General features: G+C 49.1%; 1 protein-coding gene across 2 annotated transcripts in view; it reads right to left on the bottom strand.

Moving 5' to 3' along the window:
• The window catches only part of CASZ1 (castor zinc finger 1), a 208,189-nt gene that overhangs the window by 159,177 nt on the left and 25,502 nt on the right, over nucleotides 1–23,510 (bottom strand). For both annotated transcript variants that reach the window (XM_055798847.1, XM_055798845.1), the window contains exon 2: nucleotides 12,659–12,802. The gene's annotated coding sequence lies outside the window, so the exon portion shown is untranslated. The remainder of the gene's footprint in view (nucleotides 1–12,658; nucleotides 12,803–23,510) is intronic.

Genomic DNA, 23,510 nt, shown 5'->3' with positions numbered 1-23,510 from the left:
ATGCCTCAGCAGATGGGGGAAAGCTTATGCTCCCTTCCACCTATGAGTCTCTTACATAGGGGCTAGTCTTCTCCATAGTGAAAAGCAGGACTCAAGACCTTACATCCTTGTTTGCTTATTCAATGGAGAGAAAGCCTGAGATCTGGCAGGCAACAGTAATTTATGTAATAGAGATCCTTCCAAAAGTATGAAAAGGAAGCATAGTAACAGAGAAGAACTAAGGAACAAGACCATTTTTATCACCTTCAGTCTTAAGAAGCCTTGGCACCATCCTTACACGGCACCAACTGTCACCAGGCAGGGGTGGTCTTCCCAGTGGACAGGAGGGTTTAACAGAGCTCCCTCAGGGATATTTCCAGGAATGGCTTCAGGATGAAAATCTGAAAGGCTTTTCCTCAGAAACCCTCCCCTCACCAGCTCACAGTTACTGGTTGTACAGGGTGTTTCTCTCCAATCTATTCTTTCTGCTGGCTCTATGGCCTATAATTAGGCTCCCAGGCTGCTGGGTCCCCACTGTGTTCTCTGTTCATCTACAGACAAGATGTTCATCCAGCGCTATGGCCAACTCCCAGGCTGCATCTCCCACTCTCTGAGCCCTTCCAAGTCCCCACAAGAAAGGGTGTGAGTACAGCCAATTCTCCCTCCTGACCCTGCCCTGCCAAGCTCCCTGCAGGAGGGGATGCCCCAGGATGAGGGCTGGGGACCAGAGAACGTAAGCAGCACCCGTTTTTTTTTGTTTATCCTCAACACTGTGGCAAGAGTGAGACAGAAGAGACACTGCTGGATATCAGCCTCTGAGTTCCCTACATGGCTTTGGAGAAATCATGATTATCTTGATGCCTGGTTTCTCTCCTTTCTCTCCCCCTCCCCTCCCTGCTCTGAATAGCTGAGTGTCTTAATGCTCACGTGAGTAAGGGACAGACCCTGCGACAATCAGCTGGGCATGGAACAGGAAGGTTCTTATAGATTCTGTCAGGACACAAAATTCACAGTTCAGCTAACCAGGAGACATCCAATCCATGATACTGCACACACTAGCATGCAAACAAATGATAAAACATCCTTTCTGGTTAGTTGCTCTCCATCACGTGCAAGACACAGGTCATGGAGATAAGTCCAGCCAGCTCTGCAATCTTCTCATGTTCCCTTCCCATCCAACCTCTGCTCAGCCTGTAACAGAAGGACCCAAGGACTAGGAAAGGAGAGGCAGAAAGACTCCAGCTGCACCTCAGATCCTAAATTCAGGACCACCACTGTGCTTAGGAACAGAAGTGCAGAAAATTATGCTTAATGCTGCACTGTTCACAAGTGAGATCTGACACGGTCAGGCAGGGGAAGAGGTCTTGTTCTTCGTGTAAAGAAAGCCCTTGCATGATGCATGCTGAACAATCCACAGCAGGGAGCCCACAAAGCTACTGTCTTAAACCTGCGATTGCTGCAACCTAAGCCAGCAAGGTGCATGCAGTCAGAGCAATACAGACCAGCATGACCAACTGGAGAACTGCCCAGTTTTTGGGAGCTGCATGCAAAGCGTGCCTACATAGGCAGCATGGGCCATGAGCACACCCAGGATCTGCAGCTGCTCTCTGGAGATAACACACGTTGGGTGTTGGTTGCAGGCTGCACATGCTGCTGACCATACACTGGATGTGGGGGAGCAGGGGCACCCACATGGCCTGGGAGCAGGGGAGTGCGTGGGGACGCCACAGCAGGAGAGTGATCAAGAGAGGCAAAGCCCTGCACCACGTTCTCCCCAGTGGGAAAGCACATGAGCTGTGTTCCCCTCTCCATCTCCTCTGAGAAACCCAGAGGTGGTTTGAGGGGGGCCTCTGACTCCAAAGTCATCCAAGTTTCTGAGGTAATTAATTTACTGCTGAAAGAAGGAGAAGGAAGAGCAATAAAAGAGCCTTTGTACTTAGGGTGGGGCTGGAGCATGGAAAGTCATTTCAGAGAATAAGGAGTTGGGGGCAAACAAAAACAAAAAATAAAAATAATAAACTGATTGACAAGCTTACAAGAAAAGCCACATTTTTAGCATTCTTAATCCTTAGAATAAACACACAGGGAGGAATGAGGACAGGGCTGGCTGTCCTCCGAGATCACTGGCAGAGACTGGGCTTGGTGCAGGCAAGAGATTTTGTGCTGGTGGCTGTTGTGTATGGTATTGCCCAAGCTAGAAGGAGGTGTGTGAAAGTGTGGAGGGGAAACAGGCCAGAGGATGGTAAAATCAAAGGCAGACACTCACTTGGATCTTCAAGCTCTCTGCTTTTCTGTTTCATGCTGTCTATACTATTGCTGTTTCAACACAATCAAAATTACACTAGAAACACAGAACCAAAGGTGTCCCACCCAGTAGTGGAAACACAGCAGTAGTTTGAGAGCGCTACACCTTCTTACCATCCCAGTCAGCTGCTTCAGTAAGAACCAAACTGCATGACACTGTCTCCCCACACCCCCTGCTTTTATCTGGTCCCCATCCTCCCCCAAAACATCTGTCAAATTTCTCCAGGATAGCAGGAGTTAAATGGCTGGTTTTAGCGGTAGAGACACGTTTAGGAAGGGATTGAATTTGTGCGTGGTGCAGCCGGTTCCCTGTTTATTAATAAGCTATTTATCATTGGTGTTGCTTTTAATACCATTTTGGCTTAATGTTGTTAATGAAATATAAATACCCGCACTAATGATGTTGGTCAGGAGGCAGCGTGGGCCACTGGCAGCTTTGCAGGAGGGAGGCCAAACCACGGCTGTGTGTGAGAGGCTGTGACGGCGCGACTGCCAGCCCAGCCTCCGGAAGAGCTTCCCCACACACTCCCACCACAAGACTGCATAAGCACCGCAGGGTGAGGAGGGGTACCTCCACCCAATGGGATGGGATGGGGCAGTGCTGGCAGGAGGGCAGAGAGAGATTTGCAGCAGCTCTAGACCACTCTGGCAGCCCAGGCCCAAGCTAACTGCCCACCAAAGCTGCCCAGAAAGGAAGGTGGCTCAGCATCACGGTTCAGCTCCAGCAAGGCACAGGACTGCTCCCTCTCAACTCTCTGCCTTTTGAGATCACAACAAGAAGCTGCCCTGGCCCAACATGTCTGTGTTGGGGACCCTGCAAGCTGCAAGGAGCTCTCTAGATGGAAATATGTAGAAGAAGTCAGATGAGTTTTGTTTGCTTAATGCAGTTGCCCCACTGGAAGAGCGATTTGCAGACTCTGCGCTAAGCTCCCCCAGGGCAGCTCCCACATGAGCCCAACCAAGACCCCTTCAGCAAAGAGGTGTTCCCCAGTGACCACCTCAGAACTGTTTGTGGCTCATGCTGGGCTGGCCGCGGGGGCTCTGGCTTCAGGCCATGGGGTGCTGCAGGGTGGGGTGGGGCAGGAGGAGCTCGCCTGGCTCCTGGGGCTGCCTGCCACTCCACAGCCACTGCCTCACTCCCCAGCCCTGGTAGGGCCATGCTGCCCTGGGTCTGCAGCAGGCTAGGTGGGGATGAAGAAAAAAAAGGAGTCTCCTGTTCTTGAAGGGAACAATGCCAAAAGCTTGGCCTTTGGCAAGGGTTCAGAGGTTTGCTCTGGATCTGCAGACCGAGCTTGCACAGGTCCCTCTCCATTAGCTTGTGTCTAGCACCGTCATGGGGCAGGGATTACAAATCTCCCTAAGAAGGCTTTTGGAAATCCCATCTTGCACTACCATTTGCATTAGAGCAGCCCCTAGAGAGAGCTGAGGCCTGGGCACGCTTTCAGAAAGAACCTTAGGCCAGGAGAGGCTTCAAGGCACCAGAGGAGATTGGTATGGAAAGGCAACAGGCAGAACAGCTTTGGGACTGGTCAGTGGAAGAGGCACGGCAAAACCTATGCCCAAGGCCACCCAGCAGGCACACGGCTCTCAAAATCAGAAGAGCGTCTGAAATGGACCTTCAACCACCAGGAAGTTCCAAACCTCTGCAAGCCTCCAGAACAAAACCAGACACTTGCCTCAGGAGCATACTCCAAACACTATCACTGCCTGAAGAGTCAATGAAGAGGCAAATTTGGAGAACAAAATATACCATACTCTGTCTTCTGACAGCTCTTGTAACTTCTCTTGCTCCAAGTTGACCCACTCCACTAATCTCATTCAACACACAGGGAACCAGAGTTCACTGCAAAGCCGGAAGCCTAATCAAATGGGAGGAAGAAGTGCAGATGATGACCATGCACCCCCTTACCCACCAAACCCTCCCAGGCCTGGGGCACTAGAGCCCCTGCTTCCTGTGATCAAAAGAGGTGGCCTCATGTCCTCCCTCATGTTGCCGTCTCTGCCACAAAAGCTAACCCATCATTGGTTTGCATAAACTGCTCAAAGATGCATCTCTCTTCCCCTCAATCCCCACTAAAACCCTTTTTTCTTTTGCTTTGCAGTCTCCCCCTTCCTCTCTCCCAGGAAACGAGCGCAGAGGAAACTACAACTGGTCTGCACTGGGAACTCTCCTGGTGTTCCCCGCCACAAGGAGTACCATCAATTTACACTGTTCCTTTAAGACTTTATCTTTTAATTTGGTGCTCCCCCTTTCCCCTCCTCAACTAACTGATTTATTAGTTTACATCTCATAAATTGTAACCCCTCACCTCCCCCTTCACCCTCCCAGATGCCATAAATCCCCTTCAGGGCCTCGACACCCTTCTGCATGTGGTACAGCCCCCTGCCCCCCAAAGTCACCTCCGAGTCCCCAGGGAGCGCGGGGCTCATTTGCTGGGGGTTTGGTCTAGCTCGTCTCAGCAGCTAATCCCTTGGGTGGCTCCTGTCAGATTATTAATTAGCTAAAGCGGATCGGCCCTGGAACAACATGCGGTTGGACTTCAGATAAAACAGGACGGCAGAGGCTTGGCATGTAGTTGTTTAAAGGGATATTGTCCCTTTTTTCTCTTTCTTTCTCCTGGGGTGGGGGGAAAGAGAGGAGGAGGAGACAGGCTACTTCCGCAGCTGCTTGCAACCCCCAGCAGTTTGCCACCCTGATCACAGGCCTGAAGATGCAAAGGAGAGGAACAGCAGACACCATCTCCACCCTTGCCCTGTGGCAGCTAAAACTTTTCCAGATGTTGGAAAGGCTTTAAGAACCTGTTAAGAGGCATGCAGCACTCAGCTGGAGGGTCTCACCACTCCTCCCTGCCACCTCCCTGCCCCTGCTGTCCCTTGTCCACTCATTGCTCCCTACAGAAAATGTGGTCTGTGCAACCACCCCATGAAAATGACCAAAGGCTGTTCCAAGGGGCCATGGTCATCCCCACCTTGCGAACAGGTATTTTAAACCAGAAGCAGCCGTCCACTTTGCATGGGTAGGGTTTAAAGCCCCCTTTTTTATGCAGCGCAGCCTTCCTGGGTGGGATAGAGTGAGCGGTCTCATAGGCATCGTAGCGGAAAGCCTGCAAGAGCAAGCTGGAATGAGAGTCAGCGCGACTGATGCTGGGGAGCAGCTCACCTCCTTGCTCCGTTCCCACTTTGGATTGTTTTGACTCAAACCGATGAAGCTGAAATATCGAGTCACAACGGCACTAAACTTCATTACAAGCTCTTAACACAGATTACTTAATAAAAAACAGGCTGCTTTAATTGCTTTTCACCCATTAGCATTTCTGGAGGAGAAAATTCTGATTAATTTGAAGAGGCACATTTCCCCCACCCCTTGTGCTGGCCTGTGAGCCAGACCTCCTTCCCACACCAGCCTCGTCCAGAAGAGCATCCCAGAGAGCAAACAGAGCTCCCAAATCCACACGACTCTGAAAAACAAAGGGACTAAGGGCCTGGATGAACAGATGGGAGTAATGGAGTGAAGCAAACAAGGGAAAGAAAAATCTCCTCTCCTTTCTGGTGAACCCATAAAAAGCAGCACAGGGGGATGAGCAAGAAGTGGGTAGAAGAGAACGCGATAAAGGAAGGATAGCCATCGTGGCAGGGTTCAAAAAGAGCAAGCCCAGAAGCTGCTGGGTGACTGATTTGGTGGGGTCCTGGGAAGCACCTTCACCTCTCTCTGCAGCTGGGAAAGGGGCGAGAGGCAGCTCTGCCAGGGGAATGTTGTGCAGATTTTCAAAGTTTGGGCCAAAAGCCTGGGAGCTCAGTGCTCTCTGCATGCACCTGGAATGGTCCCTGTTCCTTGTTCAGGCCCTGCTTGGATAGCTGGTTCCAAGGGAGGGCATCTGGCTGGTCACCCCCAGGTTAGGAGTGCTGGGAAGTGAGGGAGAGGCAAGGGAAGCACCCTGCATGGACCAGCAGCTCCTCTGGGCTGGGAAAGCCAGGGGACAACAGTCTCATGCTTGAAGGAAGGAGCCTCTTGGGGAGGAAAGCCAGAGTCCAGCTGCTCCAGGGAACAAGCAGGGCAGGCAGCAGCACTGGGCTGTGCTGCTACAGTAGAAAATGCCAAGCTCTCCTCACTCCATCCCCGGGACAGCTCTTTACCTTTAGCCCTAGCTGTTTCAGGGATCAAGAATGTGCAGCTACCAAGTTCCTCAAAGATCGGAAGTCAGAAAGGACAAGCCCCCTCTGCCCCACAGCATATGTGACCAGCTCAGGTAGGATCTGCACTGCTCCACTGCCAAACGGCCCCAGGTAAAACAAGTCTACCAAAACATTCCTGGCCTTCGGGCAACTGACTTCAGCTCCTGTTGTAACTAGCCCTGGTGAGGGAGGATGGCAACCAGGTTCCTGAGTAGACTGTTCTCTAGGTCAGCACACTTCAGGGACATGTTAATCAAGTAGGAATTGCTCCCATGTGCCAACTCTTGTCAACCTTGCAATGCTTCATGTTTTTCTTAAAGCCTGAGATCTTGCAAGTTACGTAAGATTTTTGTTTTGTACAACAATGTATGTGCAGTGCTATCCCTCCCTCTTGCTTCCTCTGCTCTCCCACTAGCAGAGCACAGCAACCTGAAATGTGATCTGTGTGCATCCTAAACACATAGAAACCTCAGTATTACTGTCTTATAATTGGGGGGAGGAGGGGAGTAGCTTTTGACTTCTGAAAGGACAAGGCTAGCAATATTGTTTGCTCATTTTACTTTCAAACTCACCTTAGTTTGTCCTCTCCTCTTTTCTCTTGTATGTTCTATTAATGTACAGCTAAGACAAACTCAGCAAGAATCACAAGACAGACACTGGGACAGATCATAAACTGCCCTGGCAAAAATCAGGATAGTTCTGCTGGCTGAAAATGCAGCTCTGCTGCTTTACATCAGCAGATGGCTTACCTGTGGCTCTTAATGGTTAATGTATAACTGCAGTAATAACAAAAAAAAAGCCCCAGCATTAATACATCATTTGTCAGAGGCAATATGCTAAAACAGTCTTTCCATATTCAGCTCAAGTAGTGAGATAAGCCTCACCTCCATGGGCTGAGCACCAGCTCTGGAATGAGCCCCCAGTAGAAGACATCAGAGAACAGATCACATTCACTTTACAGTATTTGTTCATTTTTCAAATTTTTTGTTTTTTATCAACAGATTTCTAAGAACTACATTTTGAACATGCATTTCCCTTGAACACTCATGTGCATACTTAGCACTGATTGCTCCAAGTGCTTTCCAACTGGTTTTCCTTAAGAAACTCCAGCAGGTCAGCGTCCCTGTTGGCTCTCGCTGGACAGCTGCCTGACAGACAGACAAGACAGTCCCACATACAGTGCCTGCCCGATTTGAAGATGTTCCTAAATGTTTAATGGAACCCTGTGAACTGACAGAGCACTATTAACCCCTTTTAGCTAGCTGTTTCGTCAGGGTGCCACAGAATGACTGCCTGCATCCCAGCTGAGAGAACTGCAGTTGGATCTACTAAGGACAGGAAGAAATACTGTCAGATGATTAAAGGAATCAGGAGATCTGGCTTCTCCTCCCAACTCTGCTTCTGAGTCATTATTAGCATAAAATCAGGTTTGTTACATCAGTGAAGCTTGAGTAAATAAACCACGACTCATCATTGTGTTTTATTTTGCAATACCTCAGTGGGCTCCTCTCTACAAATAAACACTATTAATGCTCATTGCAACTGGAGTTATATGGGGAGGGAGAGTGATAAAAGCCCCTAAACCGGTCTAAAACCTTTATGGAGAGCATTAGGGCAAAATCACAGCTTTTTTGAGGATATTGACTTTTACAGGACAGGCACTTAAAAAAAGGGCAGCCCTTACCTGGGAAGACTAAAAGACAAATAAGTCAGGCCTGCAGGTCTGACGAGCTGATGGGTAAGAAAGATCCGGAAACATCCTGATCCTCTTCTGAGGAGCCAAGGCTGAAATCCTGACTCCACTGAGGTTTACAGCAAAACTTGTGCTTGCTTTAATAATGCCAGGATTTAACCTCCATAAAGTTCAAGTGTAAAGACAGAAGTGTTAGGAAAGAGATAGCCACCTTCATCAGCAATGGCTCTAGGAGACAGAGAACACCATGAAGTCAGAAGAACTGAAGAAGGCAAGGAAAGCAAGGTCTGAACCCACAAAGGCCTGGCCCAGCCCCATCTCCTCCAGTACTGAAGGAACATCCTTTTTCCATGTGAGTTTTTGGGGCAGGCTGGTCTCCTGCATGACAGTTACCCAGGCAACTGTCAGCCCTCACTTAAGCACCAGGCTTCTTTAGGGCTAAGCTGCTCCACATATCCATACTTGTGAACTCTGTGCTTGTACCTCACTGCACCACAAACTGTACTCAGACCTCCTTCAACACCTGGGAGGGATGCTGCTCAGATGCCATCCTCATTGCCAGAAAACCTCTTCAGCTTTTGCACCTCAGACAACTGTTCCCCCTCATGTGGACGACTGTAAGTGCAAAATCACTAGCGGATGGGCACAGCAGGGCTTCTGAAAGGGCTTTGGGCTGCACCTACCTTTAGTTGGAAATAAAATCATTCTGTGTCTCCCAAAAGCCTTGTAAGTGTTAGCTCCTTGAACTCTGGCATCAAGGCCCTTCCCTGAACCTCTGAGCCTTTTCAACCTGCTTAGATCCCATTGCTGGACTTGGCCTTCAATTAGGAGGCTATATTAGTGTCTGCTGTTACCCAAGTGAGCGGGAGATGCTAAGGACCTTAGTGGATCAGGCTTCAGTCCCATTCCCAGACCAGATATGGTAAGGACAGCTATAAGGCCTGCCAAGCACATGATCCTCTTTCCCCTCCTTTGACTTCCCCCCATTCAGCTTTCCACAGCCGCCAACCAAACATCTGATCGAAGGCCTGCGGGAGGGAGTCAGAACTGTCCAGTCTGGTTATGAGTGAAGGTCATTGATCTAGCACAGACCAGGGATGCGGAAAACAGGGGAGGGAGGAAAAAACCCTCAGAGAGAGAGAAGAGAGAGGCATGCAGAGACAGCACACAAGCGAGCGCAGGGGAAGGCAGCGGAAGTGGCTGAAACATGGTTTCACACTCTGAGACCCAAGGGCTGTTGTCAACCCGTCCTTCATGCTCACATCTTGTCACACTAGAGGTCAGGTCTCCCAAGCGTTCCTGGAGAGCTGAGCTAGCCCATATGGCAGGCAATATGTTAACAATATGGATCAGCTGCTCGTCAGGGCCTGAGCAGATGGATGTGACAACCCTGCTCTTATCCCAGACAGGCTTTTAACATCTTCCCTTCTCCTCAACTCAGCCATACCGGAAGAGCTCTACCCAGGAACCGCTGCCTCCAGCTTAGGTGGACCTCAGGGCCACAGGTCAGAACAGGCAGCATGGAAATGCCTGCCTTACTTTATCTGGATGGAAGCGGGCAGGGTAGAGCTCCATTCAGACCAGTGCAGGCAGGAACTGGGCCAAACTTCTATCCAGTGAGAGCGTGCTGTAAACGGAAAGACCTCGCTATAATCCAGATACATGCTATTAACTCCCAACCAGGGTGATACAGTAGATACTGTATTCAGATATATGTATATGGCATGTTACCACCAGATGCCACACGTTACAGTCTAGACTGAGTTTTGTAACTGCCTGGGAAAATTTTCTCTCACAGAACAAGTAATACATAAATAGATGTATATTTTAATGGGCAAGTTAAACTCCTCCTGGCAAAGGCAGGCAAGTTGATTTCATACACAGGCGGGTAAATTTCCACAATGATTTTGCAAGGCTGTTTCATATTCTCCAGCCCGGCTCAGGATCTGAGCCATCAGGGCTGGCTGGGCTGGGCCAGCTGCAGTTCTGTGGAAGGCAGAGTTCCCACCTCACTGCCTTAGCAGTTGTGCCTATACAGTGATCCCAAGGATCCTAGCAAAAATAATGCAGTCAGCCCAAGTTAACCCCCAAATTTAGGTTTGCTTTAGGATTGAAGCAAGGGGAAATATTTTGTAAATTCAAACAGACAGCACAGGTATTTCTAATCCTTTTCCCACATTTTTTTTAAGCTTTTTTCCCTGCATAAAGGCTACCCTTTATCAACTGAACAAGAAAACTCCCTCCAACCCTTATAGCTCTAGGACTAAACAGCCAGCATGTGCTTATAAACAGAGAGTGAAAAAGCAATCACAGCCTACGGATGGGCTCTGGAGAACGTGCAAACAGCCTCTGTAGCCCAAAGTAAATTGAGCTTGTTTTGAAAGTAGAAGCCATACAAGTTGCTCCAGGGCTGAAGACTGGAACACAGGGATTTCTAGTCCAGAGCATGAGCGATCACAAAGCCACATGCCTGAAAGGCTAAATGCATCTCCTTCACTGAAGTGATACTTGTAGAACTAGGGGGACCTCAGAAAACAGCTAGCGTCAAGGGAAATATTTCTGTTGTTTCTAATGAGCTTCTGTCCCTCAGAAAACAGCCCCTGAAGGGCACTCAACTTTGTACAGGTAACGCACCCAGCAGGTACTAGGAGAAGGTAAACATCAAAAAGGATTACTGATCTGCAAGAACCTGAACCTTAAGGTTCATTTCAGCACTTCAGGAATTCCAGATTTATCAGTCTCCTCCTCTTGCCTTCTTGTCTCAGAGGTCCTGCTCATCCCAGGTCAATGTCAGACGGACATGCAGGTCTTTCAATATCAGGAGCTACACCAGCAGAAACCTGTGAGAGGGGTCACAGGAAAAGCTCCTTCTGATGGAAATCAGAACCCATGTAGCAGCTTCCTAAACAGTTTTTCCCCCCTGGGTGTTGGGCCTTTTTGGAGAGGCACATAAGGATGTTTGGTGGAAAATTCACCTGCTGCAGTCAAACCTGAGAATTTGTATCTTATTTTGTAAAACCTCAAGGCTCTTCATGTTCCACTACCTTATTCCCTGGGGCAGAGCTCTGATTTGGGAAGATCCCTCACCTCTGGAGACCTGGGAACACATGTGCCACTGCTCTAAAACAGGGGACACAGACACCAGAGAAGCTCATGCAGGGATAAAGGCCAGGGTTCCCTACATTAATAGTTCAAACCCAAGCTTTCCAAATAATGCATGCCAGACCCTGGAGGAGTTTCAGCACTAGGAAGGTGTGGGAAGGTACAGTTCACCCATATCCCATCCTGAAGCATACTGTATTTACTGGCAGGTTTACTGAAAGCACTCAGGTCTGTAGGCTCTGAACACGTGGCAATCACTAAGCCCTGCTGAGCCTTAGAGGATCACGGCTGTTGCTCTTTAAGGTAGGGCACTCAGAACATGAGTAAATTCCCCCGTGCCACATGCAGCCAGGGATGGACAAGGATAGCTGAAGCCCCAGACCAACACCTTAGCCCTGTGACTTTTCTCTCTTCCCTCTTGCTAAGCCAATACACTCCCTACACCCTGATCCTTCTAATTCAAGTCTCAGCTGTACCTGTGACTCACAACCTCTTTGGATACACTGCTTTGCCCAGCTATCATTTATGGCACAGCAGGAAAAGAGAGAAGAACATGGTGATAGAAAATCCCCACAGGCATTTCAGGTTGCTGATCTTCATTCAGGCATCATCATCATTTAATGGTGCCAATACAGTATGGAGATACCCCTGACAAAACCTCTAGCCCCTGCAGAGCAGACATAACATCACACAAACCCCAGACACAGCAAGGCTCCTTGGCCCCTTCTATCTGCAGCAGTATGGCAGTGCCACCAGGTACCTCCCAAATCCCCAAACAATTGAGAAGAAATACATTATCCCACTGTTCTTATCCTACACTTGCTTTCTTCTAGGCCAAGTTATGCCATACCTTTCTTTGTAGAGAAGCTGTGATGGGAGCCAAGCAGTGAAGAAAATAAAATGGCTTTTAGAAACACAGAGTCCCACCCCCTCACAACCTTTCTGAGTTTCCCACCTTGACCACAGACATCCTCAAACTCCTCCTCTTTTGTGAAATAAGTTGATCAGAAACTGTCCCACACAATACTTACCCAGGGGACTCCCATGCTAGCCTGTTCTGATATACTACTTAGCTAATTGTTAATATTGCACACCAGCTCATTAGGAAGAAGGAGGCTAACAGAGGGAGCTGTTTAAACCAGCCCTCTGCTGTGTCAGCTGGGTGCCTATGTCTGTGCAGAAACAGGCAGCAATGTCGTAAACCCAATCTTACTCGTAAGCCAGCCCAAGACAAACCAACAGCCCACCATGCATTTAGCACCCAAACCAATGGCTTTCAGCAGCTCTTCTAAAATTTATAGGCTAGAAACTTCCCAGGAACTGGAATGGAGGCTCTGAAGAGCCAAAATCACTCGCTCCAGTCCTACTTCAGAGCAGACGGTTTCATCACAGAACAAAAGCCAGTACCTTGCATTGAGAAGTCACAGACGTCAAGGTCCATTCCAGTGTACAAAGCCAGGAGAGAAGTCAGATTCTTTGTTTTGGAGGTGGTTGCAGATGAAGACTGTGTGAATCTGATGGCCTCCCTTCACTTGGTGAAGTCTCTTTGCCCTGAGGAGAGTTCCAAAAGGAAATGAATATTCCCTACTTAGCAGTACAAGAGCTCAGGTGAATCACAGGCACAAGCAATGACGCTGGCCTCAAATGCCACAGCCACCCACAGACCTCAGTCCTTGGTCACACACAGCAGTCCAGCTCCAGCAAAGCAAGGCATTTCACACCCTGACAAATACGTTGCATCCCGATCTTCTCTGCCATGTGTGGTGCTAGCAACTCAAAGGTCAGGGTACAAACCACCTGGGTGACCATCCGGTGGGCCATGCACTCCAACTTTCCCCAGAAAAAAATCCAGGTCAATCAGTTGCAGAAGCAGCCTACAGTACTAAGCCACTTAATGCAAAGAGCTTCCCCCCATAGCCAGCCGAGCATTTCTGCACACGTGAGGTGATGATGCTATCCCTCCTTTGTGGAGGAATCGTTCACTTGTGTTTGTCTTACAACCACCAGTAGAACACAGACTCTACCGTCAGTCTAGTGCACCCCCACATCAAATGCAGTTCCTCAGCCCCAAAGACGTTACAAATATAACCAGATGAAACAATGGAAGAATTATTATTTCCAGTTTAGTGAGGCACACAGTAATTAAGTGACTTGGCAAATCTGAGGCAGAACTGGGAACCAAAACTAAATCAAATTCTGGTCCAAGAGCTGGACAACAAAGTCTCACTTCCCTTCCTGTGCTCCTTGGATGCATATTGCTACCTTTGCAACAGGTTTCATTCACCCTTCTCCCTGTTCTCCCTAGACAGTTAAGACAATTTCCTTCCATTTCCTGCATTGGAGGAAATGAATAAACCCGCAGAGTGAAAGAACAAGAACTTTTACCTTACAAAATTAAAAAATGTCCTAGCTCCAACATTTGACAGAAGCTCAGCAGCTTCAGACTTCTGTGAGGTGGGATTTGTAGACTGAAGGGTTTTGTTGGCGGTGTTTTTTTTAAATTTCCATCAGACAAAAATAAAAGAAGCAAAACAAAAGAGGGTTGTTGAGATCAATTTGTGATAGGTGCCGGGCCAAAGAAAATGGAGCCAAAGAAGCCAGAACCCTGCAACCAACAACCTTTGTGTCAATTTAAGCAAATATTGTGGCGTTTCCATGGCAATCCCTGTTTTGAATATCCACTACACTCACTTTTTAAAGGGCTTTTCCTGTTTGCGTTTAAACTTCAAAACCTGTAAATATTTTCAGCCTTAACACATCCCAACCTCCCCCAGCCTCTGAAATGAGATACTATCAAAGCTCTGACATGAAGTCTTCAGTCTGCAGTACCCCAAAAGCTGTGAAAATTCACAGCAAAAGCAGGCTGGCAACCCACCATGGCTGGGGATAGCAGAGGCCCGGCTGGACTTTTGTCCTGCTTTCAGCACAGCACCAGGCTCTTTACAGCAGTAGGTACAGGAGCCTCTTCCTTTATTTTTCAAAACTGATGAGTGAAACGAGTCCTTGCAAACACACAGCACCGATAGCATCAGCCCAAGGCAAGGCGCATGTAGCAGGTGTTTTGTAAGCCTCCCTCCATCCCACTCTGCCAGCTCAGGCCACCTCTGACCTGCTGCACCAGCCACAGTTTCTGCTCAGAGCCTCTTCCTGTGACCTGCTCCTGGCTGCTGCTCGCACAGCCCCAGCACTGCCCCCCAGCCTGACCTGTGCTTCGCTCCCTGCCCCTCTAACCTGAACTGAACTGAAGCTGTCAATCGCAATGATTTATGTTATGCTGTGTCATGTGCAAGTGGGAATGAAGAGTCAATTTTGTCCTCACTTGCAACCTGGGCTAGGGTGTATGTTCTCCAGCTTCCTCAGCAGCAGCTTGCAGGTACCTGCAGTATCACTCTGCCCCTGCTCCACCAATGCAGAGCCCAAGGGGAATGTCCTGGTGCAAGGAGCCCAGGTCAGGTGCTGGTATCAGCTGTCAGATCTGAGCACCAGGAGCCTGGCATTAACCTTCTCCCCAAAGCTGCCCCCGCATCTAATGCTGCTTTTTTGCATGCATGGAAGTGAATGAGAACACCTTCTGCTGAATTCAGACACATGCTGAGGGCTTTCACCTCCAAGCCCCCAATTTCTAAAGCTTCAACCTGCGCTGTTGGGAGTGCAGCCCCTCCCGGCAGCCATGGGAGTGCACTGGTTAATTCTGAGTTTCCTGGCTGTGATGGATTTGTGCCAGGCCTCAAATGTTAGCTTAGTGTAATTTTTGGGAAGTCAATTTCCTTTGGTTTTTTTTTCCTTGGTTGTTTGGTTTGGTTTTTTTTTGTTCAAGCTTTTTTCCTCTTTTCTTTTAAATGGAAAAGTAGGAGCATTTGAATGAGCGTCAGGACAGGGCCATCCATCCATGGGCTGCAGTTTCCCAAGAGCCTTTTACAGGCACCATGGTACGTGCACAGAACAACCATGGAAACAAACACCAAGTGACTTCAAAAGCCGTTATGCTGAATGCCCACAGAGGCAGCCTTGAGGGAGCGGTCCCGTCTCTCGCACAAACAGCGTCACTCCTTGGTCCTGACCACTTCTCCCACAATGCTGGGTGCTTCTGATAGCACCAGCAGATGATGCATGATACCTGCTGTCCTGGCCAGCTTCCAGCTCAGTAATTACATCCTACAGGAGTTTCAGCTGGATATTTTATCCCTGCTTCACTTCCGGCCCTGAGCTGCTGCACTGGGAGTTGCTACAACTCTGTCCAGATCCACCCCGGATGTGAGTGCGTGCCAGGGGCTGGAGGGAATTCTGTGCATCTCTGCAGGTCCCAAGAGCCTCGTGCTACAGCAAACAACCTCCTCTAGAAACCCACAACAACGTACCTTCTCACATACATCCCATAATACCCCCACCTAAGAATGAGGTGCAGAGCTGGGAAAATAAAATTGGCCTGCCCTACCAGGAACTAAAAATTTCTGGAGGCATGTGCTTAATACCGCCCAACGGAGCAACCATGTGGGACAGGGACACGGGCTACTCTCCTTCCCTGAAGTGGAAACTCTCCTCGCACCATCTCATGGGCTCAGAGAAATTCAAACTTGCGGTAGTAGCGGTGTAAGGCTAAAGCCACAACCACTGGTCTGCCTCAGCCAGCGGCATCACATGCCACAAGGGATACTAGTGGTGTTGAACGTACAGGAAAAGATGGGTCGGGCTAAAAGCACCCACGAGAATAAGCCTAGCAGAGTTCATGGCAGACCAAATCAAAAGGTGAGGGTCCTTACTGTGTCTCCAACCCCTCTCACTACACTGCCACTAAAAAGCCATGAGCAGGAAACACTGGCAGGGCAACACTGGATGTTCTCACCAAACCCTGCCAACATGCATTTCAAAGGGCAGGCAAAGATGTGGGTCCCCCATCCTCCCGAGGGAACTGTGCTTTGGCATCTGCCAGAGCCACAATAATTCAGAGCCCTTCAAAGTTATCCAAGGTGTAAGTAAATGATCTGCTGACCCACTCTCCACTAAGGACAACTCAGGAGTCCTCATGCTTCTAAGTGGACTCTATCAAACCTCTGTTCCATGCCCTCTTTGTCTTCTTCTTTCGGAAGATTCTGGACCAGATCCTCACCTGGTGTAAAATCAGCATAGTTTCAGTGGTTCAGTGAAGTCATGCCAATTTAAACGAGTTGAGGATCCGGCCCTCCAAGTTACCGGAGTTGCCAGTTCTTCCTTTGGATAATCCTGAGGGTGATTTCACAGCAAGCAGCAGCACAGGCCCAGCCAGACTGGCAGGATCAGCTGTGCTTTTCTACCCCCCACGAGTAGGGCGGTCTGTGGCAGAGTCCCTACTGTGAGACCCTGCTGGAGCAACACTGGGCGTATTGTCATGTTTCTTACACTGAGTTTCCTTCTTTCTGTTCTTTAATGAGAGATAGACACAGCACAGAGCAAATTACTCTAGGCTTTGAATCCAGGTTTTCTAATTGCTTTTAGCAGGGGAGCTCTTGCCTTTCAGGGCACTGTGTCATATAGCACACCGAGAAACCAGGCTTGCCATCTACTTGGATGGGGTGCAGGAGCAGAACTGGTCACTTGTCCAGCAGCAAAGTCCAACCAGGTTAGGTCTTCACTTGCTCCTGTGAAAACAGCATGTCTTTATGAGCAAACCAGATCTGGTCTGCCCCTCCCTCCACTCCCACCAGCCTCTACTCCAAGGAAGGTAAAGATCCCATCACCACTTGGCAGCTGCTGAGTGAGCAGCTACAAATCCATTCCTCGTCTCCAGTTCCACTATCATCCTGCCATCTATCTGCACCACGTCGTCTCGCTGTGAGGGAAGCAGGCAACACAGGCGCAGAGAATGTGGCACAGCTTCAGCAGGCACTGGGTGCACGAGAACTTTCTGTGCTCTGCCCTCACAAGTCCTTTGCTATCCCCCCAGAGCAATTTTCTAGGCAACAGTGCGGTTGCATTCCCTTCCCTATCTCCTAATAAATATCATGCTAAGCAAGATTAGTATCTTCTTCCCAGACCAAGCAGCATGACCCACTTTCTGAATCAGGGCAGATGCAATTGGGCCCTGGAGTCCTGGACCCCTCCCAAAGCAGAGAGATTTTGTAACAATTACAGCAAGAAGCAGAAGGAATAGAAAAGTAATAAGTGATCAAAGAGTGCAGTGGTGGAGCTGAAGCTGTGGGGTAATTACTACTCCTTGCCATCCTACGCTCTGGCATTTTCCTAGGACACTGAAGCAAGAGCTGCGTGCACATTCACACAGTATCTCTCCTCCACTGCCCTACATTCCTCAAAAGTAACAGGTCCAATTTCAAATTGTGGCTAATGGCTCAGATGAGACAGCTGCTGCCCTCCCTGCACACCCACCCTGATTCTTCCCCTTCTCTTTCCCTCTCCCCACAGCAAAGCAGAAAGATGGACTCCCTCAAACCCTAGCAGCGCACGTACCCCCCTCCAGCAGACATACACATACATACATGCCCCAATGACAGTCTTAAAGCTTTTAACAAGGCAGCTGTGCCCCTTGGTTCCCAGCACAGATATATGGCTCGTGTGCCAACTTCCAGCTGCCGTACAGATGCCTTACTGCCTCTGCCCCTCACCCCTGTAAGCCTCTCCCAACACAGAGCTTCAAGACCTGCTATTGGTAGTCAGGGAGGTTCGAGCTGTGGTCCTTTATAGGCGCAGTAAAACAAAAAACCCTGCAAAAGACTTGTGCTTTGGGCCAAACTCTGCCTGGCTTGCTAGCCATACAACAGAGAGAGGAGGTGGCTGGACCCTGATCCCAGCAGCACTACTCTGTTTTGCGATGCGCTATTTTTCCAAGGAACAGCTCTGTACTTCCCCAGATGTAGCTGGGATCAGACTATGACCCAATGGGCATGGAAAACAATTAAAAGGAGGTGGGGTGAATGTCTGTAGAGCTTTCACTGCTTGAACCCGCAAATAAAACTTCCCTCCCAGAGGAGTGCAAGCCTTGTGGCCAAAAGCATATAGAAATTCCCATACCAAAGAGGACAACGTGCCGTGATGTGCCTGTGCCCAAACTGGTTCCTGTACTGTGCTCAGCTCTGGGACACACAAACCCACCAGTCGCTGTGCCCAGCGGGTGCTGGGCAGCCCACCAAGGGGTCACTCATTCATCTCAGACACCTCCCCTGAGAAGCACAACAGGCAAACCGCCTGTGAGTCTAATAGCAGCACCCTGACAGTTCCAAATGAGATGACACCCCTGTGCCAGGGATGCACAGACAGTAAAAGCCAGCACTTGCTTCAGAACAAGTCTGACAGACGAGCGGCGGGCAGGGAAAGGAGCAGAGCTGCCATCGCTCACCCAGGAGCTCAGAGCTGGCACTGACTTTCAAACTCAAGACTTCTCCCCTGCTCACTGCCTGCCCACTGGAACAAACCACCATCAAGACAATAGCACAGAAATACACACTAATGGGTGCTTTGACCAGCACAAACAGTTGCCTTCATTGTCCGATATGGTGAGATGAGGCAAAAGAAACTTTTAAAGGATTTCCATGGCGATTTTTCCTCCTAGTTAAATAAAAGAATTTGAAAAAGAAAAATAAAACCCTTTCACCCAAACTTCAGAGGTAAAAAAAGGGGGAAAAAATCTTCATCTTAATTCAAAATCCTATTTGATGTGTCGTGGCATGAAAATGTTTTTCACTGCATTTTTTCAGTGTGATCTCATGCACCCTGCAAAAGGGGTACGCCCAAAACACCAGGTATTTTATGGGACACAAACAGAGCGCAAACATACACAATTAAAAAAAAAATGGGATTGGTAAATATTTAAATTAATCAGAGCTGGCATCTGTGCAGCCTCCCCTCCCAGAGAGAGGGATGTTTGCAGCTTTGAAAAAATAGAAGTGAATAACATGACCTTTTCCTTCATGTTTGTTAGCTCACTGCAGTTTGGTGGGTTGGAGCAGCTCAGGCACCTCCCAAAACGAAGTCCAGCAAGTGCAGCCCAGGCTTCTCTCCTCTCCTCCCTGCCTCACACTGGGGGCTTGGGGCTAGCTCCAGAACTGGTGGGGACGGAGCTGGCTGGGGGAGTTGCTCCAACCTGTTTGCTGTCTCACTCCATAATGCACAGGTTTTGTTGTGTGGTTGTTGTTTTGTTTTTTTTTTCTTTTCAGTTTAATTGTTGGAGGAGTTTATGAAGCTGTTTGCCAAAAAACAATCGACTCCAGGGAGCCAGCTTACACAAAAAGGGTGTGTCGCTCGAGTGAGGCCGTGGAGCCATGGAAACCACCACCTTTTACATTTGCCCAGGTGAAGCCAAAGCTTTGTGGATGGCTTGTGAAATCAGCAGAGATCTGCAAGGAAGTGAAACACATACATTCAAGTGTGCATTAAACACCGAGAAAGGTGGCCCCATCCACCAGCACCTACATCTCCCATAAGCAAGGGTGAATGTTCACACTTCAGTAATACTGGGGGTTTTATTTGAAATGTCACACAAACACCCCAGCGAATGCACGAGGTGTTTTGCACGCAGCCAAAGAGCTGGAGCACTTGTGCTCCTCCAGGTTGGCAGTGTGGGCAGTGGCACAGGCAGACAGTTCTGCCCCTGCAGCTCAGGCTCACACAGATGCGCAGCCTGGAAAAACTCCCTGCCACACAGCCCCATGACCAGACAAATGGGAATCTGCACACGTGTGAATAAAAGGCACCACCGCAACACATGCTAATGGCTTAAAAGCAGAGATCACGCCTTGGATGTTTGTTCTGACTGGCAGAAGGAAAGCTGGCAGTGGTGGCAGGCACGGGGATCAGTGTGGGGAGGAGTGCCTCCCCAGGTCAGTCTGAAGCAGTGGGGTGGGGGGACTGTGCCATGGCAGGACCCCATGTCCGGATGCAGGTATTTGGGGTGTGTGTGTTTGTGTGTTTGTCTTACAAGCTGGCATGTGAAGGCAGGTGGCTGGAGAGGGACCCTGGGTGCATTCTTCTCAATCTTGGAAAAGAAAACAGAGAATTCCTCAGAAGCACTGGCTGCTGGCCTGACTGACAGAAAACAACCCCAGAACAGAGCACAGAGAAGAGATTTTAAAGCCACCCAGATTCTGCGAGTGTCTGCTCCAGGACTCTCCTGCTACCACCAGGAAAGCAGCTCTTTTGAAAGAGGTAACATCCATTATTCCCCATTGTCAGCTGCTGAAAGCGTGCTGACATTTCAGGTTACAGGATTTCACCCACTGGTGGAATACAGTCAGAGAAGCGAGCAGAGGATAAAGCCTTACCAGGCCATCTCCTGCAGATGAGCACAGAGCATTATGTGGTATAGAGTACAAAACTGGAAAAGCTGAACAGGCACAGAGTCCCTAAGAACAAAGTTTCAGGATCATCCCCAAAACCAGAGCTAGCTAGAGCCAGCAGGAAGCCAGATCTCTCTTCCTCTGGTTTGACTTCAGTCTGCCACATTAACAGTGGGATGATTCTATCCTGGCACATCTCTTACCTGGAGTCAAAGGTCCCTGACCACAAACCACATCAAGAATCAGCTCCTGTACTCAATGAATCCTGGAGAGAGGAGCACAGACCCCTCAAGGAAGGAGAGATGAGGGCAGCGATGTTTCTCTTGGCGCAGGGAAGGAGGGAAACCTTTGAAAGCCCATCACTACTTTTATGATTCTTTTATGATTCACTGTTGGCTTCCACACATACATTTATACCGGATCTGAATTTGTCTCCAAATGCAGTGACCTGGCCTTCTCCCATTCACAGCCCCTTGTTTTCCCCTTTTGCTAGAAAATCCCAAGGTAGGTGCCAGCCAGACACCCGCTGAGTGCTGTTTAACTGGAAGGTCCTCAGGGCCACCTCCCAGCAAAGGCAGAGCATGTGGCATCAGGCAGGACTCCGGAACGGCACCCAGGTGTTCCAGCCACCGCCTCCATGTCTGGGCTGTCCCCAGGCATAGCTGACGGCCACTGCAGAGCCTGCTGCACCCCAAGGGCAACTGACAGAGACAAGGGGAGCTCCCTGGACAGGCTCTCCCTGGAGAGGGACCATAGGAAGGGCCCAGCAGGCCCACAACGCAAGTGCCGGTAAAGCTTGGTGAGTCAGCCTTTCTGGCATCGACCTCCCAAACTCATTCAAATATTTCCCTTTTTTTTTTTAATTTAATGTTGCCTATAATTCATCTGTCCCAAAAGATAATCAATAGAGGCCGTAATGAAAATTTGAGCCATATTTTATGATCCACTGCAGGAGAAAGGGCCACATCAGCAGGACTAGCCTTGGCTTCCAACATCATTTCTGTGTGCGTTCGCCTGTTTGCTGGCCAGATTCCCCCACCCACCCGCCCAACAGGCACTCCAGGAGAAACTCCTGCCCTCCCCTCCTACTTCAAACAGCAGCTGCTCAAGCCACAGTTGAAGATGTACATATGAGGAACAGGGAAGTTCCTACAGAGTGCAAAGGCCCCTGACCCAGCAGCCTTGGGGAACCTCCTGAGCATCCCTCAACTCCTCAGCTCTGAAACGAGTCCTGTGGCACTCAACCAGACCCTGGAGAGAATACAATGATCATGTTGCAGGATCTGAAGAGTTATTTCTACTCTTCACAGTAAGTCCCCAATCCTTGGCACTGCCTCTCAGTCAAGCTGGGCTTCACGCTCCTCCCAAACATCAGCCAAGAGTGAGGGCAGTCATTCATGGGGGAAATAATGGAGGGATTCCCCCAGGAACAGCGTGAGTCTAGAGCCTGCCATGCTGCACTGCAGCCTTTCAGGGCTCCGACCATTGACAGTAAAGACCAAACTAGCACTTTGGGGCTCCCAGGTTCATGAGCAGCAACACAGTTACGTACAGGAGGTCACGGTGGGCTCAGTATTCTCCATTTCCGAACACTGAATATTAGCAGCCATATGAGCAAACTCCATAGCTCCACTCAGACTCCAGCGAAACACTCATCTCTTCTCCCTCCCGTGCATCAGGGACTGTCAAAGTGGGTCTCAGTATTAGCCCTATGGCTACATTTGAGCTTTTGAATGGTTTGAAAACAGGAATATGGAACCCCAATTTTATTCAGCACCACTAGAAAAACAGGGGGGGGAAAAGGTGCCAGGAGCCTAAAGCACATCCTCACTTGCAGCTTATCCATGTCCAGTCACTAGGACCATGCTATTCTACATCTAGACCAAGGGGAATGTCAGGCAATCCTACCTACCTCTCTTTATTCCTTTTAGGCATAAACATTACAACTGCTCCCCAATCCATCCATTTTACTACAGTACATATTAATTTAGGAGCTGTGCTGACCTTACCTCCCCAGGTGGGCAGTGGCAAGGAGGAGCAAGCACATCTCAGTGCCAGCCTCCACATGCTGCTGTGTGTTTTTCAGTCCACATTATAAATCCCACAACACTTTCAAGCATCTTCATCTATTCTCCCAGCACATACCTAGCAGGTTTGTTGTTTTCGCACACACACAGAGATGCAGCCAGGGCTGAAATGAAGGCAAAAGCCTCAGTCCTGTTCCCGGAACCCTTTTCCACCTTGGCTTCCCAGCAGCGGGTCCCCTGTCCTCCCTCTGAAGGCTGGAGCATATTTCATTGCCTGAAGCTGCCACGTCCGCAGGGAGCCGGAGGTAACAAAACCGTCTTTGATTTGGCCAAGGGAAAAATATCAGAAGTGAAAGGCCAGAGTGAGGAATTTATAACAGCAGCTAAGGCAGCAAAAATACAAGCACCTGACCAGAACCTGCCCTCCTGCTCAGCATGTCATGTTGTTCAGCTTCCCATGTGTCTTGGAGGAGCAGGATGTTGCAGAGAGCACAGCCAGAAACCACCAATTTTCTACACACACGAGCGTACTGACACCCTCACGAGACCCCTGCTAAACAGCACTCAGCCCTGAGGCATAAGCTGGAAAGCCAAGAAGCCTCTGTTCACCAAGAGGTGCAGGTGGTGATCACATATTATCTTACTGTTGCCTTTCCTTTACAAAACTGATTTAGCAGCATTGTGCAGATATACTGGTGATACTCTACCTCCCAAGGCAGAAAATGCTCTCCTGTCCTGGACTGGCAGCCTAAATCCCTGTAACCAGTTGTCAGCAAAAGCAATAGCCAAGTATTTCCACCTTTCCTTTCTCTTGGAAACTTAGAAATCTACCATCCTTTTCTAAAAAATACAACACAATGTTCAAATTAATTGTTGCTTCCAATACATAAAGAAGTTGATGGATTTGCAAGATATGTGACAGAAGGACTGTGAATCCAGAGGACGTGGGTGAGCAGTTTTGTGCTTTAA

This window comes from Falco peregrinus, chromosome 3 (assembly GCF_023634155.1).
Source record: "Falco peregrinus isolate bFalPer1 chromosome 3, bFalPer1.pri, whole genome shotgun sequence".
Taxonomy (NCBI): domain Eukaryota; kingdom Metazoa; phylum Chordata; class Aves; order Falconiformes; family Falconidae; genus Falco; species Falco peregrinus.
Note: the sequence above shows the minus strand (reverse complement) of the source record. Positions and strands in the feature narration are given on the sequence as shown.